This window comes from Panulirus ornatus, chromosome 73 (assembly GCF_036320965.1).
Source record: "Panulirus ornatus isolate Po-2019 chromosome 73, ASM3632096v1, whole genome shotgun sequence".
Classification (NCBI taxonomy): domain Eukaryota; kingdom Metazoa; phylum Arthropoda; class Malacostraca; order Decapoda; family Palinuridae; genus Panulirus; species Panulirus ornatus.
In genome coordinates this window covers 14,590,247-14,604,902 of record NC_092296.1, presented here as the reverse complement: position 1 = coordinate 14,604,902, position 14,656 = coordinate 14,590,247, and the positions used below count along the sequence as shown (strand labels likewise).

The 14,656-nt window shown below is 41.4% G+C and overlaps 1 protein-coding gene across 1 annotated transcript in view; it reads right to left on the bottom strand.

Annotated features, from left to right (window-relative positions):
* The window catches only part of LOC139748229 (uncharacterized), an 86,540-nt gene that overhangs the window by 25,653 nt on the left and 46,231 nt on the right, over positions 1-14,656 (bottom strand). The window lies entirely within an intron of this gene.

The following is a 14,656-nucleotide window of genomic DNA, read 5'->3' as shown; positions in this document are numbered from 1 at the left end:
CAATACCCTCCCATATAATTTACCAGGAATACTCAACAAACTTATACCTCTGTAATTTGAGCACTCACTCTTATCCCCTTTGCCTTTGTACAATGGCACTATGCACGCATTCCGCCAATCCTCAGGCACCTCACCATGAGTCATACATACATTAAATAACCTTACCAACCAGTCAACAATACAGTCACCCCCTTTCTTAATAAATTCCACTGCAATACCATCCAAACCTGCTGCCTTGCCGGCTTTCATCTTCCGCAAAGCTTTTACTACCTCTTCTCTGTTTACCAAATCATTTTCCCTAACCCTCTCACTTTGCACACCACCTCGACCAAAACACCCTATATCTGCCACTCTGTCATCAGACACATTCAACAAACCTTCAAAATACTCATTCCATCTCCTTCTCACATCACCGCTACTTGTTATCACCTCCCCATTTACGCCCTTCACTGAAGTTCCCATTTGCTCCCTTGTCTTACGCACCCTATTTACCTCCTTCCAGAACATCTTTTTATTCTCCCTAAAATTTACTGATAGTCTCTCACCCCAACTCTCATTTGCCCTTTTTTTCACCTCTTGCACCTTTCTCTTGACCTCCTGTCTCTTTCTTTTATACTTCTCCCACTCAATTGCATTTTTTCCCTGCAAAAATCGTCCAAATGCCTCTCTCTTCTCTTTCACTAATACTCTTACTTCTTCATCCCACCACTCACTACCCTTTCTAAACAGCCCACCTCCCACTCTTCTCATGCCACAAGTATCTTTTGCGCAATCCATCACTGATTCCCTAAATACATCCCATTCCTCCCCCACTCCCCTTACTTCCATTGTTCTCACCTTTTTCCATTCTGTACACAGTCTCTCCTGGTACTTCCCCACACAGGTCTCCTTCCCAAGCTCACTTACTCTCACCACCTTCTTCACCCCAACATTCACTCCTCTTTTCTGGAAACCCATACTAATCTTCACCTTAGCCTCCACAAGATAATGATCAGACATCCCTCCAGTTGCACCTCTCAGCACATTAACATCCAAAAGTCTCTCTTTCGCACGCCTGTCAATTAACACGTAATCCAATAACGCTCTCTGGCCATCTCTCCTACTTACATAAGTATACTTATGGATTTGTATGTAGCATTTATGGATCTGGAGAAGGCATATGATAGAGTTGATAGAGATGCTCTGTGGAAGGTATTAAGAATATATGGCATGGGAGGCAAGTTGTTAGAAGCAGAGAAAAGATTTTATTGAGGATGTAAGGCATGCGTACGTGTATTCGAAGAGAGGAAAGTGATTGGTTCTCAGTGAATGTAGGTTTGCAGCAGGGGTGTGTGATGTCTCCATGGTTGTTTAATTTGTTTATGGATGGGATTGTTAGGGAGGTGAACGCAAGAGTTTTGGAAAGAGGGGCCAGTATGCAGTCTGATGTGGATGAGAGAGCTTGGGAAGTGTCAGTTGTTGTTCGCTGATGATACAGCACTGGTGGCTGATTCATGTGAGAAACTGCAGAAGCTGGTGACTGAGTTTGGTAAAGTGTGTGAAAGAAGAAAGTTGAGAGTAAATGTGAATAAGAGCAAGGTTATTAGGTACAGTGGGGTTGAGGGTCAAGTCAATTGGGAGGTAAGTTTGAATGGAGAAAAACTGGAAGAAGTGAAGTGTTTTAGATATCTGGGAGTGGATTTGGCAGCGGATGGAACCATGGAAGCGGAAGTGAATCATAGGGTGGGGGAGGGGGTGAAAATTCTGGGAGGCTTGAAGAATGTGTGGAAGTCGAGAACATTATCTCAAAAAGCAAAAATGGGTATGTTTGAAGGAATAGTGGTTCCAACAATGTTGTATGGTTGCGAGGCGTGGGCTGTGGATAGAGTTGTGCGCAGGAGGGTGGATGTGCTGGAAATGAGATGTTTGAGGACAATATGTGGTGTGAGGTGGTTTGATTAAGTAATAATAGGGTAAGAGAGATGTGTGGTAATAAAAAGTGTGGTTGAGAGAGCAGAAGAGGGTGTTTTGGAATGGTTTGGTCACATGGAGAGAATGAGTGGGGAAAGATTGACCAAGAGGATATGTGTGTCAGAGGTGGAGGGAACGAGAAGTGGGAGACCAAATTGGAGGTGGAAAGATGGAGTGAAAAAGATTTTGAGTGATCGGGGCCTGAACATGCAGGAGGGTGAAAGGCGTGCAAGGAATAGAGGGAATTGGAACGATGTGGTATACCGGGGTCGACATGCTGTCAATGGATTAAACCAGGGCAAGTGAAGCATCTGGGGTAAACCATGGAAAGTTCTGTGGGGCCTGGATGTGGAAAGAGAGCTGTGGTTTTGGTGCATTATTACATGACAGCTAGAGACTGAGTGTGAACGAATGGGGCCTTTGTTGTCTTTTCCTAACACTACCTCGCACACATGAGGGGGGAGGGGGTTGTTATTTCATGTGTGGCGAGGTGGCGATGGGAATGAATAAAGGCAGACAGTATGAATTATGTACATGTGTATATATGTATATGTCTGTGTGTGTATATATATATATGTATACGTTGAGATGTATAGGTATGTATATTTGCGTGTGTGGATGTGTATGTGGGTGGGTTGGGCCATTCTTTCATCTGTTTCCTTCCGCTACCTCGCTAACGCGGGAGACAGCGACAGAGCAAATAATATTTGTTTTTTTTATATTTTTTATAATTATACTTTGTCGCTGTCTCCCACGTTTGCGAGGTAGCGCAAGGAAACAGACGAAAGAAATGGCCCAACCCCCCCCCCATACACATGTATATACATACGTCCACACACGCAAATATACATACCTACACAGCTTTCCATGGTTCACCCCAGACGCCTCACATGCCTTGATTCAATCCACTGACAGCACGTCAACCCCGGTATACCACATCGCTCCAATTCACTCTATTCCTTGCCCTCCTTTCACCCTCCTGCATGTTCAGGCCCCGATCACACAAAATCTTTTTCACTCCATCTTTCCACCTCCAATTTGGTCTCCCTCTTCTCCTTGTTCCCTCCACCTCCGACACATATATCCTCTTGGTCAATCTTTCCTCACTCATCCTCTCCATGTGCCCAAACCACTTCAAAACACCCTCTTCTGCTCTCAACCACGCTCTTTTTATTTCCACACATCTCTCTTACCCTCACGTTACTCACTCGATCAAACCACCTCACACCACACATTGTCCTCAAACATCTCATTTCCAGCACATCCATCCTCCTGCGCACAACTCTATCCATAGCCCACGCCTCGCAACCATACAACATTGTTGGAACCACTATTCCTTCAAACATACCCATTTTTGCTTTCCGAGATAATGTTCTCGACTTCCACACATTCTTCAAGGCCCCCAGAATTTTCGCCCCCTCCCCCACCCTATGATCCACTTCCACTTCGATGGTTCCATCCGCTGCCAGATCCACTCCCAGATATCTAAAACACTTCACTTCCTCCAGTTTTTCTCCATTCAAACTCACCTCCCAATTGACTTGACCCTCAACCCTACTGTACCTAATAACCTTGCTCTTATTCACATTTACTCTTAACTTTCTTCTTCCACACACTTTACCAAACTCAGTCACCAGCTTCTGCAGTTTCTCACATGAATCAGCCACCAGCGCTGTATCATCAGCGAACAACACCTGACTCACTTCCCAAGCTCTCTCATCCCCAACAGACTTCATACTTGCCCCTCTTTCCAAAACTCTTGCATTTACCTCCCTAACAACCCCATCCATAAACAAATTAAACAACCATGGAGACATCACACACCCCTGCCGCAAACCTACATTCACTGAGAACCAATCACTTTCCTCTCTTCCTACACGTACACATGCCCTACATCCTCGATAAAAACCTTTCACTGCTTCCAACAACTCTCCTCCCACACCATATATTCTTAATACCTTCCACAGAGCATCTCTATCAACTCTATCATATGCCTTCTCCAGATCCATAAATGCTACATACAAATCCATTTGCTTTTCTAAGTATTTCTCACATACATTCTTCAAAGCAAACACCTGATCCACACATCCTCTACCACTTCTGAAACCACACTGCTCTTCCCCAATCTGATGCTCTGTACATGCCTTCACCCTCTCAATCAATACCCTCCCATATAATTTACCAGGAATACTCAACAAACTTATACCTCTGTAGTTTGAGCACTCACTCTTATCCCCTTTGCCTTTGTACAATGGTACTATGCACGCATTACGCCAATCCTCAGGCACCTCACCATGAGTCATACATACATTAAATAACCTTACCAACCAGTCAACAATACAGTCACCCCCTTTTTTAATAAATTCCACTGCAATACCATCCAAACCTGCTGCCTTGCCGGCTTTCATCTTCCGCAAAGCTTTCACTACCTCTTCTCTGTTTACCAAATCATTTTCCCTAACCCTCTCACTTTGCACACCACCTCGACCAAAACACCCTATATCTGCCACTCTATCATCAAACACATTCAACAAACCTTCAAAATACTCACTCCATCTCCTTCTCACATCACCACTACTTGTTATCACCTCCCCATTTGCGCCCTTCACTGAAGTTCCCATTTGCTCCCTTGTCTTACGCACTTTATTTACCTCCTTCCAGAACATCTTTTTATTCTCCCTAAAATTTAATGATACTCTCTCACCCCAACTCTCATCTGCCCTCTTTTTCACCTCTTGCACCTTTCTCTTGACCTCCTGTCTCTTTCTTTTATACATCTCCCACTCAATTTCATTTCTTCCCTGCAAAAATCGTCCAAATGCCTCTCTCTTCTCTTTCACTAACACTCTTACTTCTTCATCCCACCACTCACTACCCTTTCTAATCAACCCACCTCCCACTCTTCTCATGCCACAAGCATCCTTTGCGCAATCCGTCACTGATTCCCTAAATACATCCCATTCCTCCCCCACTCCCCTTTTGTTTTATAAGTGTTATATATGTTGTAGGGGTTAGGGGATCTGTGAGTAGAGGACACTGAAATGTTAGGCAGGGGTAAACTTTTATCTCTACTTGGGACTTTGTCACATAGAGGTTTGGGTGGGAGGGGTCTATTGCTGCTGCCCTGAATTGAGAGGATATTTGTTTCAATACGAGTGTTCAGTGCTTGTAGTTGGTAGGCAGCCAGTGATTGTTCTGAGTGCACTATTTTGTGTGGTTTACAGCTTTATTATAATTGCTTTTGAGAGGGTGGAAAACCAGGTAGGTGAGGCAGATCTTAAAGTGGAGAGGATTAACTGTTTGTATAAGATAATGAGTAATTTTTTCTTGTCAAGATCTGGTGTCAGTTAATTTTATCTGTTGCTTCTGTGTTTATGTTACTGGTGCGGGAAGTGAATGTCATGAGTGTTTCATATGTGAGGGAGAGTCTGTCCAAACAAGACTGGAGGGTTTAAGCCAGATTCAAGTCTGTCTGGGGTAAGAAAAAAAAAGTTATTTAAGACTTCTGTGAGGGTGCAGACATTCTGCCATGGGTAAACTATTGTTCCAATTAAGTAATGTGGTACTGCATGTTTGATGTTGCTCCTGTAGTATTGGAGTGTTGTGATGCAATTGTGGGGTCATTTGTATATGAAAGAACTTTCATGTTGAGGTTTGCCTGAGGTAATGGAAGACTGTGTAAGAAGAGACTGCTCCTTGGGGAACTCAACTGAAGAATCATAGTGTTTTTGAGGTGAAGTCACTGTGAGTGAGTCTGGTATGGCAGCTAGCTATGACAATGGCCAGTAACTTTATGTCACTGATGTGGAGGGTGGCATTAAGTACTTATTTGTGTGAGGATGTGTTGGGGGATAGCTTCAAATGATTTGCTGTTGTCTGCTACCACTAGTACTGTGCAGGATGGGGGGCTCTGGTTAGTGGAATCCATTGAGGATATGTTGTGCGAGCTCAGTGTGTAGTGCAGTAGTAAAGTGTTTGGGCCTGAAACCATGCTGTGTGGATGAGAGTGAGATTTTTGTCTGTTTCAGTAGTGGATACTTTTTTCATAGAATGTGGATGCTGAGGATTGAAGTGACATAGCGCAGTAGGAGCAGTGGGAGTTGGGTGGTTTGGAGGGTTTTGGGACTGAGCTATATCGGCAAGTTTCAAAACATTAGGGATTTTGCTGTGTAGGCAGGAGTAGTTGAGGACATCTGTACCTTCCGGTAATCTCTTTTCGAACTGTCTGAAAAGCACTTCTCTCTCTGGACACAAGCAAGGATTGTGGTCCTAATAGCATCATCCCTGTGTACTGAAAGAGTGTACCTCTGAGCAAACACCTGTGCTTGCTCATATGTTCCATTTCTGTTTAAAATCCTGAACTTTTCCTTTCTTCTTGGAAGCATGCATTTATAAAACCCAGCATAAAGACAAGTAACCCTCCTAACCCTTCTTATTATCATCCTATTATTTTGATATCTATTATTTCGAAAGTCTTTGAATCCATCCCCAGCCCCCATACCCTCAGATATCTTGAATTTCACAGTCTTCTCTCTGTTCACCAGTGTGGCTTCCATAAGGTAAGATCCACTGGTGATATTCTTTCCTATCTTACTAATGTTTGTTCATCATTCCTGGAAGATTTGGGGGAATCCTATGTAGTTGCCCTTGACATATCCAAAGCTTTTGACTGGGCTCGACAACGGGATCTCATCTCTATGCTACCCTCTTTTGGCTGCCCTCCCTCACTTTGCTCCCACACATCTACCTTCTTCTCTGACAGATCTACCTCTGGTTGTTTGATCAGCCTCTCCCCATTCTCCAAGGACAGCAGTGTTCCTCAAGGTTCTGTCCTGTCTCATACACTTTATCTCTTTTTTATCAATGATTTCCTTTCTTCCACACATAACTAAATATGCTGACAACTCAACACTGCATTCCTCCACATCCTTTACTTCTGCTACTTCTTCTCCCACTCAACCTGCATCTCGTCTTGACACAACTTCCTCAATAAACTCCAACTTGTTCAAGATATTTCAGAGGGGTACACAAAATCTTAAGTCTAATGTCTTCATGACCCAGTTGCTACCCATCTCTCAATCAAAAATTCCTCACAACTTTCCTGTCTCTTTGGATGGTTCTGTAATTCCACCTCTTGACCCAATGAACATACTTGGTATTAATGTAACATCCACTTTGTCTTGGATACCCCATATTATGGAAATAGCTGAGTCTGCTCCAAAGAAACTAGGAGTTGTGTTTAGATGTCGAAATTTCTTTTCTTCCAAACAGTTGCTCCATCTATACAAAGGATAGGTTTGCCCTTGTATGGAGTACTGCTCTCACAGTGTTTCTAGATCTTCATCCTTCTTAGGTAGAGTTGAGCTGAAAGCAGTCCGACTTATAAACTCTTTCAGGCTAACTTCAAAACTTGACTCACTTGCCCTACGCTACAAAGTTTGTTCAATCCCTCTTCAATTGGTATAACTCTGGCTTTTTGCTCCTGAGAGCTGGCTGCCTGTGTGGCCCTACCACAAGCCAAACCATGTGATACTCATTTAGCTGCTGCATGAAATAATTAGCGTGTGGCTGTTGGCAACTCAAGGGTGGGCAATATCAATAGATGTTCCTTCCCTTACACCTTTAAGCTTTGGAATTCTCTACCCTTTCATGAGTATTTTGAAGGTTTGTTGAATGTGTTTGATGATAGAGTGGCAGATATAGGGTGTTTTAGTCGAGGTGGTGTGCAAAGTGAGAGGGTTGGGGAAAATGATTTGGTAAACAGAGAAGAGGTAGTGAAAGCTTTGCAGAAGATGAAAGCCGGCAAGGCAGCAGGTTTGGATGGTATTGCAGTGGAATGTATTAAAAAAGGGGGTGACTGTATTGTTGACTGGTTGGTAAGGTTATTTAATGTATGTATGACTCATGGTGAGGTGCCTGAGGATTGGCGGAATGCGTGCATAGTGCCATTGTACAAAGGCAAAGGGGATAAGAGTGAGTGCTCAAATTACAGAGGTATAAGTTTGTTGAGTATTCCTGGTAAATTATATGGGAGGGTATTGATTGAGAGGGTGAAGGCATGTACAGAGCATCAGATTGGGGAAGAGCAGTGTGGTTTCAGAAGTGGTAGAGTATGTGTGGATCAGGTGTTTGCTTTGAAGAATGTATGTGAGAAATACTTAGAAAAGCAAATGGATTTGTATGTAGCATTTATGGATCTGGAGAAGGCATATGATAGAGTTGATAGAGATGCTCTGTGGAAGGTATTAAGAATATATGGTGTGGGAGGAAAGTTGTTAGAAGCAGTGAAAAGTTTTTATCGAGGATGTAAGGCATGTGTACGTGTAGGAAGAGAGGAGAGTGATTGGTTCTCGGTGAATGTAGGTTTGTGGCAGGGGGGTGGGATGTCTCCATGGTTGTTTAATTTGTTTATGGATGGGGTTGTTAGGGAGGTAAATGCAAGAGTTTTGGAAAGAGGTGCAAGTATGAAGTCTGTTGGGGATGAGAGAGCTTGGGAAGTGAGTCAGTTGTTGTTCGCTGATGATACAGCGCTGGTGGCTGATTCATGTGAGAAACTGCAGAAGCTGGTGACTGAGTTTGGTAAAGTGTGTGGAAGAAGAAAGTTAAGAGTAAATGTGAATAAGAGCAAGGTTATTAGGTACAGTAGGGTTGAGGGTCAAGTCAATTGGGAGGTGAGTTTGAATGGAGAAAAACTGGAGGAAGTGAAGTGTTTTAGATATCTGGGAGTGGATCTGGCAGCGGATGGAACCATGGAAGCGGAAGTGGATCATAGGGTGGGGGAGGGGGCGAAAATTCTGGGAGCCTTGAAGAATGTGTGGAAGTCGAGAACATTATCTCGGAAAGCAAAAATGGGTATGTTTGAAGGAATAGTGGTTCCAACAATGTTGTATGGTTGCGAGGCGTGGGCTATGGATAGAGTTGGGTGCAGGAGGATGATTGTGCTGGAAATGAGATGTTTGAGGACAATGTGTGGTGTGAGGTGGTTTGATCGAGTGAGTAACGTAAGGGTAAGAGAGATGTGTGGAAATAAAAAGAGCGTGGTTGAGAGAGCAGAAGAGGGTGTTTTGAAGTGGTTTGGGCACATGGAGAGAATGAGTGAGGAAAGATTGACCAAGAGGATATATGTGTCGGAGGTGGAGGGAACGAGGAGAAGAGGGAGACCAAATTGGAGGTGGAAAGATGGAGTGAAAAAGATTTTGTGTGATCGGGGCCTGAACATGCAGGAGGGTGAAAGGAGGGCAAGGAATAGAGTGAATTGGAACAATGTGGTATACCGGGGTTGACGTGCTGTCAGTGGATTGAATCAAGGCATGTGAAGCGTCTGGGGTAAACCATGGAAAGCTGTGTAGGTATGTATATTTGCGTGTGTGGACGTATGTATATACATGTGTATGGGGGGGGTTGGGCCATTTCTTTCGTCTGTTTCCTTGCGCTACCTCGCAAACGCGGGAGACAGCGACAAAGTATAATAATAATATAATTCATGTCTTTCCTGGCACATTTTAAAATATAGGTTTTCTACTTCCTCCACAATTTGTAAATACCTTTCCATGTCTCTTCCATTTCCCTTTCACTGACCTCTCTATGCTTTAATTAAGGCCTGGCCTAGATGTGGACTTTTGTCGGCAACTGGAGCCTTCAATATAAAAGAGAAGGAAAGAAAAAAAAAGTGCGTGCGTGCGTGCATGCGTGTGTGGATTACAAGTTTGCCGTAAGCGATTTATGTGAAAGTTGATAAGCTGTCAGGGCCTGTAACAGAAGCTTTCTTTAAGGTTTTAATGGCATTTATTGTCACAATAGGTGTGAAAGGCAGATAGGCAGTTGTTTCTGAATGGATTTTGGGTAGACTTTCATGACTGTCCTGCTTATGGGTGAGGTTGGTTTAAGGCTGATTTCCTAGTGGTTTCACGAGTATGTTTGTGTGTGCTCTTTAAGAAGGGACTTAATGGGAATGAATCAGAATTGCTTCATGAGTGAAGGACGATTGGTGTGATATGAGTGGATTTTCCTTACTGCAGTTCTTGTAAATGACTATGTGAAGGACAGAAAGCCAATTTTCAGACTGTCTTTTGGTGATTACTGTGTGTTAATGATGATGATGTTTAGTGTTTGGATTTATTCTCTAATTCTTATTGACAGAGAGTGGTTGTGCCTGAGTTGATGTCTGATGTCTCTACTTTATGAGCTCTGTAACTTGGAGAAATTTTGGTTGTATTTCTTTCTATACTCTTGTGGTATGTGCTTTTTTGCTGGCTTGGTTGGAGACATTGATGAAGTGTTAGACTGTGTGATCTAGTGAGAAATCATTTATACAGAAATTTTGAAGCCTTGTTTCTGGGTACTTAGTGAGCTTTATACATTAATATAACTTGAAGACTAGATCACATCAAACAAACCAGTATCACAGAAATGTAAAACTCATCCTATACTGTTCCACAATAAGGGCCCCATTCACTCATATTTTACCACAACTATCCTTAGAAGCCAACGTGATCACAAGAGTTATCCTATACTCAATTTCTTGGGTACTCTGATGAAAAGCTAAAGAAGAAATGCCACATACAAATTCATATTAAGCCTCAAAATTCAGCAGCATACTTAGTGATTGCCATTCATGATGGCACTTCCACCTCTTTCCATGTGTTATACGGTTGTCTCTCCTCCAGTAATCCCACCTCCACCCTTTTCCATATGTTACACAGTTATCGCTTCTCAAGCAACACCACTTCCACCTTTTAACACATTATATAGTTATCTCTCCTCAAATAATGCCACTTCCACTCCCTTCCAAGTATTATACAGTTATCTCTCCTTAAGTAATCCATCTTTTACACAGTTATCTGTCCTCGAGTAATGCCTCAGGTGCCACTTACACCCCTTTCAATATGTTATACACAGTTATCTGTCCTCAAGTAATGCCACTTTCACCTCTTTCCATATATTTTACAGTTATCTCCCCTCAAGTAACACCAATTACACCCCTTTCCATATGTCATACAGTTCTCTCTCCTTCTGGCAATGCCATTTCCACTCCTTCCCATATGTTATACAGTTATCTCTCCTCAAGGAATGCCACTTCCACCTCTTTCTATACGTTAACATGTCCTCAAGTAGTTTACAGAATAATCTCTAGGGAAACTATAAGTCAGTCTTAAAAAGACACTTAAGCTTGCCAAAATTAATAACAAGAATCTTTGAAGTAGAATATGTCTCCATTAATAATACTTTCAGAGAGATGAGAATGACAAGGATCAAGCTACTGTGTTATTACTTATGTAGTTTTTGTTTTCATAGAATGAAAAGAATATGACATCTCCATTCATGTCAACGAGACATTTGATCTTAACCCTTAAACATCTTAGTACATTTTCCTTTCCAGCCCTATTTCTTTTTTTTTTTTTAAGTTTAAATTTTTTTGACCTTACAGTTTCAAAGATGTTCATTAGTATGTTTCACTCACTACTTTCATTTTAATAATACATAGAGGTTCTTTAGATGTTTTGGCACAAAGGAACAAAGTGCAGGAATGTGGCCAAAGAGTTAAGTTTCCACTGCACACATTTTATCACATTCTACCAACACCACAATAGTGCTTACTGATTATTACTGTGTTATCTTACATAATAAGCTTTTCCTGTTGTATTAAGTGTATTCACTGATGATTTTTTCATAATAGTAAAATTATATAAGTTTGTAATATTACCAGCCATACCAGTCTGTCACAGTGTAGTCAAGGTTAGGCCCATCTACCTCCATTTTCACTATGGAACCTTTTCCTCCCTCATGATGTTCAACCTTCAATGCTGGAAGAGCCAACGTCCATGAAATCACTCTCCTCATGTCTAATAATTGAGGATCATCTACCTGGTCCTCTAAATCTAGCTAAAAGCTGCTCCTTTTCCTCTTAGAAAACTCACAAAAATATGCTCTTATGGAATAATTGAAGGATGAATGACTTGTGGAGAAACTATTGCATACTATTACCTCATTCAACACTCAGGGCTGACTGTAAAACCCTGAAATTGAGGCATACAACTCAGTGTATAAACATCCATCAGAAGGCATCGCTCAGCTCACATAAATATCCATCTGGAGACATTCCGGGTTAAATTGCCCTTTTCATATCAAGTAAAATCAACTTGATATTCACATTCAGCTGACTTGCTTAATAAACACTCAGAGATGTATTATATATGCAAGGCCAATGCTCTAAACTACCTCTCTTTTAGTCTCAAAAACTGGACATCCTTAACTTCTCTTCAACCAGTTCTTAAAACCAGATATCCCATAATAGTAAACTTTTTAGGGGACATGAATTTTTTTCAATCTTTTAACCGATACCATATTTGAAGGACTATGTCACTTCTACATTATATTCTGTGAAATTACTTCTCACTATAGGTAGGTAAAAGTTGGTAGGCAACCAACAACCAGGGAGGTATATTACCAGTACTACCCGTCTAGGTATCAGGAGAGTTAGTGTTGGCTGCACAGTGAGCCAGCACTTCAGTAGCTGTCAAGTTGCACTACTCTGACCACTGTAGCTGTCTTTTCTTTCTGCCTCACCCACACATGGAATACTGGCATTATCCACAAACATTCAATCACTCCTTGTCACACAGAACACATGACAACACTTAACTTGCACACCTCATTCAGCATAACTAGATTTTCCTGTGGTGAGCAGTATGCACTATCGCTGCCTTTTGGCAAAGGGGTATGAGCAATACACAGTGGTAGTAGGTAGGACCATTCAGGCAGGAGCATTAGGTAGAGATATCAAGCAAACTAGTTGGCAAGAGCATTAGGTAGTGGTAGTCAGTAGGAGCACTGGTGAGTATAGTCAGTAGAAATATTAGGTAGGAGCCTCTGCAAACAATATGCTAAAGTTACCCATATCAAACTTTATTTATTATAATTCAAATCTTGTTTTTCAATGGAGTCTACAGGTTGCTGGATTGGAGATGTTCCATTGTAAGTTAACCTACAGGAATTTCACTGAATGCATTTAAAATGCAGTCATAAATACTTGAAAGCCCAACAAGAAAACTGGAGACCCTCTTCAATGTTTTGCCAATGAAACATGAAATCTGCACAAGGAGTTTGTGTTCAAAGCTTTCTGAGAAAACTACAGAAATGACCAAGACAGACAACTATGCAATGTGTATTGCAGCAAAGAAGAAAAGTAATGTAAAATCAGCAGCATATGCCCCGCCTAATGGCAAAATTTTGTCAAAGGTAACAATAGATATCCCAAAAGATGCTGCACAGAAGCAAGCACTGAACACTCATATGTCACCCTTACTCAATAAAAAATCACTTACATATTTCTCCATTCATCTTCAAATATGCACTTCTCTGTATAAAATAATCCATTATTGCACTAAAGGGGCTATTCTCTATATAAAAACCCACTACTGGACTAAAGATAAGCCCATCATTGCATTAAGTAGGTCCTTCTTTGTATACAGAAACCCATTACTGTACTAAAGAGGCCCTTCTCTGTATATGTAGAAACCCTTTACATTAAAGAGGCTTCCCACAACACAGAGATAATACTGTGCACCATACAGCTGGAGTTTAGTAGCAGTAGCAAATTAATAAGAAATGGGCATGAGATGGCACCAAATGCATCACCACTACTTTGGGCTGGTTAACCTGAAGTTCCTAATTTTTTTTTCTACTTTTTGATTCTTGTCCAGCTTGCAGCCCTCAAGACAAATCAAAAAGTTGTAATAAATAGTAGAGAATTTCATTCTCTTTTCTTAAGAATTACACTGCAGTAAGCCTTATTTTTCTGGCTAACCTACAATTAAACTTAACATCACAAAAATCTACATACACCTTACCACATTCAACTCTTCTAAACTCAAAGGGTGTTCTGGATCTCGAATGTTCCGCACCAAATCAAAAACTTCACGAGAGTCAAATGGATCATACACATCATCATCCCAGTCTGCTGGATTTTCCACTCTCTGTGCAGCCTTAGCAAAGATATGAGGGTTTACATTTTGAAGTTTGTCTGTTCCAGACATTCTTCTCAACTATTAGCACCCTGTAACAAGAAACTGAGATTAAGTAAATTTTATCATTGTGGTTTTAAAATGCTGCTATTTTGAGATATGAAACTTTTTTCCCTTTCTCTTCATTATCCTTCTGAACTACATAAAATGAATCATAAGTTTTTCATAGTCAAATCCAGACAAAGCTTTCACCTACGTGTATTTGTGACTATTGCAGGGATGCTTTATGTTGATACTCCCAGATCCAACCCTTCTATTCATCTTCTACACAAGAAGAAACTGAGATAAAAACTATGAACACACAGGTATGTAATTTTAATAAATCAAAATTACACTGAAGTGAACTAGAATTCCTTGTGGGTGACCACTCTAACCCTTCCATCTACCTTCCTACTGTTTTGGTTTCTACTGTTTCCTAAATTTCTAAACTCCCACTGCCTTACATGTCTTGAATCTCATACTGCTTTCTTTGATTATCAGCATGGCTTTGCAAGCCACCCTCTGCATGAGATGTTGAAAAAGCAGTGGCTATTGGGAAAACACTTTGTTTACCTTCAATATCCAAAGGGACAATGCATAGTACACTCAAAATGAATGCCACAAGCTTTCCAGTTTAACAAAGAAGCACTGGTTATTTTCAACAAGGATAAGGCTCAAGTTGCTAGGCTGACGCCCAACCACCC